Source organism: Lagopus leucura, unplaced genomic scaffold, assembly GCF_019238085.1.
Source record: "Lagopus leucura isolate 7727_CA_CO unplaced genomic scaffold, USGS_WTPT01 Super-Scaffold_100004, whole genome shotgun sequence".
NCBI lineage: Eukaryota > Metazoa > Chordata > Aves > Galliformes > Phasianidae > Lagopus > Lagopus leucura.
The window spans coordinates 24,331,341-24,337,340 of NW_024962264.1; the positions used below are offsets into that span (position 1 = coordinate 24,331,341).

At 34.5% G+C, this 6,000-nt stretch overlaps 1 protein-coding gene across 1 annotated transcript in view; it reads right to left on the reverse strand.

Moving 5' to 3' along the window:
- The window catches only part of VEGFC (vascular endothelial growth factor C), a 91,272-nt gene extending 87,918 nt beyond the window's left edge, over positions 1–3,354 (reverse strand). The window contains exon 1 of the mRNA XM_042871869.1: positions 3,289–3,354. The gene's annotated coding sequence lies outside the window, so the exon portion shown is untranslated. The remainder of the gene's footprint in view (positions 1–3,288) is intronic.
- Between the last annotated feature and the right edge of the window lie 2,646 nt (positions 3,355–6,000).

A 6,000-nucleotide genomic window follows, 5' to 3' on the forward strand; every position in this document is an offset into this window, starting at 1 on the left:
CACACATACTCTCCCTTAACACCCACAGACTAATTCCTTTTAAACTTTTCTATACTCCTTTCCAACACGCAGTAGAAGTTTTGACATCAGAAATAATACCAAAATCTGTTTATCACAGTAGTTAATATTACTCTCGCAGTCAGTTCACTTAGAAGCTTTTGGGAAAGTCTAAAACAGATAAAGTAAAATTCGCTCTTCATGCATTGACTACATCAGACTTTTTTTCTAAAGTTGAATCCATATTTTCTTGCATCATTTTCACTGAGAAATGACCCATATACACACCACTTCTAGCACCACAGGATACTGAAAACATTAATTCATGTTAAGTTGCTCTTTTCTCAACACTAGAATGAAATAACAGTATCAATACAGAGATAATATTTAAGGCAAAACAGATACTAAAATTTAGAAGCACTTCTTTACTTTACTCATAATCTCCTGCATTGTGCAGTCATGGCTTTAAAATAAGACAAAAACAAAATTTTAACTAAATATACTGACAGAAAACTCTGCTAAAGTAGGCTTTCCTTCCAGCCCCAGAAGCACAAATCAACTTATCCCACTATTCTGCTAGAGTGAAAACATCAGCTTTTCTCCAGGAAAACAGCCCTGCAATTTAACTTTAAATGCATATTCATTAACTCTTACACAGATTTAAACAGTAAGGAATAAAAAAAATTCTGTTACTTACCTATCTAAACTTCTGTAGAAGAAATTGTTCTGTTAGTCGATACAGAAACAAAACTGTAAGGGCCACCTGAAAAACTCCTAATAACACTGCCTGTGGGTGGAAACATGCTGGCTGCTCCGCAGCTGGGCAGAAGTACTCCATCAGTACTCAGGAATTAGAAATGCCAACACCTGAATCTTTCTCTCCCAGCTGCTCAGGATCAGGTATGATTGACTGGTACAGGAGTTCAGATTGGGGTGGCTGGTTCTTTGAATCCTACTGGGGTAAAATAAGTCTAATGACTGTTGAAAACTGACTAGTAGGGATCACTATAGATATTTTCTTCAGGAGAATAAAGGTGCTGTCCTTACGGATATTGAGGAGTGGAAAGACTTTCTATGTTCCTAAGTGAAACCAGAGAATTTTCTAGTGGAAATAACTGTAAAAACAGTGAGGGAAAGGAGGATAAAGATATTACCCTCTACATTTGACACGGTTTACACCTTTTGTATGTTTTGTTTGTTTGCTTGTTTCACAATAAATCCTGAAGTGCTTATGTTGCTTATTTCAAGCACCTGAAGGATGTTACAGCTCTGATATGGGCCCATTAGACAAACAAGGAAAGAAAATTGGGTAGAATATTTACGTATTGATAGGGACAGTCATTTTCACCAGAGGTGCCTCAAAAACTGGTGTGAGTCAAAGGCCAGACCATTTGTTTATTGAGACCACGTGGCATCACGTTTCTGCTAAGATTAAACACCTCACATGAATGTTTCTGTGGTTTCTCTGGGGGATTTATTTTTCGTATTGCACAGGCAGTTTTGTAAGGCCAAAAAAACAACCCCAAATATATATTATCTTACTTACAGTCTTCATATCCTCTGCACCTGAGTAAAGCATTTACTTTGCTGAGCTGAACTAATTTTCAGTTGCCAATTTCATTCTTAGTAGCAATTTCTTTAGCAGCACTGGATTTGCTGCACTTAGTTAATTCACAGTCTGTATATTGTGTGCTTCTCAAGCTATGTGTGAGAGCCTCTCCTGAATGCGTTTCATACGTAATAATGGCAACTATACCTCTCAGCCAAAATTGCTGTGCTGAATTTTACTCCAGAAGTTATTTAAGCATGTACATAAGTTTATCTAGTTTCTGGCTTTATTTGCTTTACTGGATATGTTCTCAAGCTTAGAATTGCACTCATACCTAGGAGCTTTGCTGGCCTGGATTCAGCTATTGCTGAACACAGCTGTCCTGCAATGACACTTCAGTGTTCCCTTTTAGGCATGCTTTGACAGGTTTGACTGTCAGCTTCTAAAGATGAAATAAAACCAAAGTATTTTGCAATGTTTCTGTACGGCATTATGCATTATTCTCCCACTTCCAGTTACACACTGTTGAATAATGGACAGTTAGCTCACTGCATATGATGACATTCGCCATGTATGTAGTAAATCAAAGCATTTCTGCATTTCCTTTCACTAATTAAAGCATCTTACAAGGAAGAGGGAAGCCACAATGACAAGAACTTAGTTTTATTTTTGTTTTTTTTTTCCACTGTTTTGAGATTTTTTCACATTAGAAATGCCTTGAAAGTGAAAAAAAGTAAACCTAATATACAACGTAGACACAAGTAAGGACAAAGAGAACTTGTTTGCAGACAAGGAGTAAAGAGCTCCATTTGTGCAAGTCTTGAATTCTGTTCAAATATGTTGGAAGTAATTGCTCAAGGTTACTGATCACCCATGGCCTCTTACACTTGCATTATTGTACACGTTTAAATACTATATCAGACTGGTAGTACAGACTTACGTAAGTCGGTCAGAGAGTCATAATGCCAGTTTGTCAGACTGACTTAAGTGTAGACATTCAGATAGACTAGGTATAACATGAGAAAAGTTTATGAACAGATTTTCAACTTTTAAACTTGTTCTGATCAATCTTTTTTTTTTTTTTTTTAAGGGAAAATTACAACTTCCATGCCCATTAACCAGAAATAAATTATTCTACCTTATTGGGGAGGAAGAAGACGATCCCAAAAGGAGAAATTGTAGCAGTATTTTCTAATAGCAGGTATTTCTTTCTTCCAAGAATATGTAGTTACTATGATTTCAACTTGTCTTCATCTCATACACCACAAGAGGTTTAGTAAGCATGTTTAGACTGATATTTGTCTGATTAGAAAAATAATGCAAACAAATGTGCAACTTAAAAGCAGAAAAAGTCATCTGATCATTTAGTTAAATCACTTAAGAGAGTACTGCAGCTCTGTATTTCACCAGTCTTGCAGTAAGCCTTGTAGCTCCTGTTTAAAGTAAGCGTATATTCAGAAGGCATTGAAATTTGCCAATGCCATTGATTCTGTGATTCTGTGAAATTTAATTTGAAAATGTCAGAAGATAAAGGATGCATTTTCTCATGTTTTTTCTCATTCCAATTATTAACCGGTCAGCATGATACACTCAAAATAAAAAGCATGGATATAACTGACTAACTAACTTGCAGTCATTGTTTTTATACTTTCCTTAATTTTTTAGTCTTTTCAGCTTTTTTTTTTCTCCTTAAAAACAGTTACAAGTTGAAATCACTTCCTAATATACTTGGTAAATCTTACCTTCCATATTTGCCATATTCACCTTCTTTCTTTTGACAGTAAAGAAGCTCCAAAAGGTGTTTCCTGCTGGAAACAAAAACAACGAACAACCCTCTCAGAAATTCACAGAAAAAGATTCTAGTGGCAAAAAGACAAAATGACTTCTTACATTTATCTTATGCACCTGTGAAGCTTTCACAAAGGGATTGTCAAATTCAGTTCAAATCATACGTTATAGCTTTTACCCAAAGAGAAAAAGAGAATGGAGAAAATTCAATTTGCCAGTGATCTCTGACATATTATTTATGGTGAGTTTCCTTTAGAGAAGCTTGTACCTGAAGGTATGCAGATGTGGTAAGTGTACATGTGCACTTATAAAGATGCTGCATTCTTCACTGTCTTAAAGTTTTATGAAGATTTATGTATTTAAATATCCAATTATAGGCATCAGTCAACTGTCCAAAATAAATCAGAATGACACCCATAAACGGGGTCTGCTCTACCTTCACCCCTCATATACAAATCATGGATGGCAATGCTTTTTAATTACATCGCCATATGTCTCGAAGTGTGACTAAGTCAAGGAAAGAGAGACGGATGCATCAAACATCCAAGCAACTGGAGCCAGCTGTTTACACATGTGAGAAACCTGAGCAAGCTGACCAAGATTTATATCAAGAAACAATTCTAGGGGCCAAATTCTTTTTCAGTTTAATTATCATTGCCTATTTGGTGCTATAATGGGCATAGGAGATTACGTTGTCTGATGACCTCAAATGTGTTAATCTGGAAAGTAATCAGCCAAATCATTATATGAAGATAACTGTACCAATATTCTTAGAGATCTGTGGAAATATGGGAAGTATTTAACTATGAAAACTCAGCAATGTACTCCAAATTATTTCCAGTCTTAAAGGCTCTGTGATTTCTTTCAACCACAGTTTTCAGGTATCTTCGTATGGCAAAAATCTCAAGCTGTCACTTTGGGTACCAAATAAATCAATTTCTCTATAGTAGAATATATATATATATATATATATATATATATATATATATATATATATATATATGATGATATGGTATGGATATATGGTGATATATATATATATCTATATATCTATAGATAGATAGATAGATAGATAGATATCTCTATATATACTGTTAAAATATCTTTATCTGTATTCTTTGTTTGTTAGCATTATAGCAATAGCATAGACCTTTCAGTGATTTACATAACACAGCATTCTGTATGCAGCAGGAGTCTATCAGATATCTTGGAAACATGACTAGAAAAGACAAACTGCAAAAACTGTGATTGTTTAGGATGAAAAAGAGAAAAGCAATACTCAAAGACAGTTCTCACCAAGTAAATATTTCCGTATATTGTACATATTCCCTAAAAGTTTCTGCTTTTTATTCTTCCATTGTTTCATGTAGAGAATTTTCTTCAAGATTGGTTCCATGTTGCACCATACATAGTGAATCACTCCAAAAAAGTCTTATGTCTAGGTACTTACAAATTGATATAATGTGACATGAAGTCCTACGTGATGACTTACAAGAAGTTCACCTAGAACTTGCACAAATAATAGCAATAAATAATAAAAGAATGTTACATTTCGAAACAAGTGAGAACAGCAGACATGGATCACTTATAAGTGCAAGGTAATTAGACTAACACAGTGCATTTCTACCTGCATTATAGGTGATACAAGATACTTAATCTTTCAAGAGAAAAAAGAAAGATGGGCAAAAAGATGACTGTGAAAGACCCATTGAAAACTGCTACTCAGTGAACACCAGCCATAAAACCAAACTATTAACATGGTATATTCTTAGCATACATTATTTTATGTTCTCTGAGATAGACAAATGTCATGCACCCACACATGACAAAAAACTTTGGATTGAACTAACCACATAACTGGAGGATCATCTGTAACCATTTCTCATGCAGTGTCTATAGAAAGACTATGTTTCATTCCTTTCCAATAAGCCAAGCACAACAAATAGCTGTTATTTGCAACATATTGAAGAGTATTCATACTTTTTCTTACAGTAAATGTGTAAAAGAAGATGTTGCTAGATTGACACAGAATGACTGTCTGGCATTACAGTCAATAAAATTGAACAACACATAATCAGCCATAAGCAGGAGACTGATGATAATGACTAGGATCACGAAGAATCGTTTGTACTGGAAATGACCGAAATAGAACATGACAGACTGCAGAAGAGATGATAGAAAAACTCATGGCATGACAGATTTTTTTTCTTCACGGTCTCTATATGAAACACAATTTTAACATGCTATGGAGCTGTAAAGTACTTAAACACTCAAGCTAATAAAAGGGAGTAATGGCTTTAAAAGATAGAGAAATAATAAACAGAAATATAAGTAATTTATGACTTCAGGTTTCAATCAATGAAAAACACATTTGGAAAAGCTGATGAGAAAAGAGTTTTGTTATTGCATATTAACACTGCATTTTTATTAGGAGTACTTGCTCTTGTTAAAGTGATCCCCTGTTCTTATTTTAATGCGCCTTGGGCACTGCTTGAACTTTCCAAATGCATTCATAAGTTTTATAATATTATGCACATCATTAACTAAGCATATTTATAAGAATATTATTAAGAATTATGGACTCAGGGGCTAAACATATTTTTTAATATTGCCAAAAAATGCAGGCAACATTAATCATCATCCCTTCCTTTATTTTCCCTATGGAA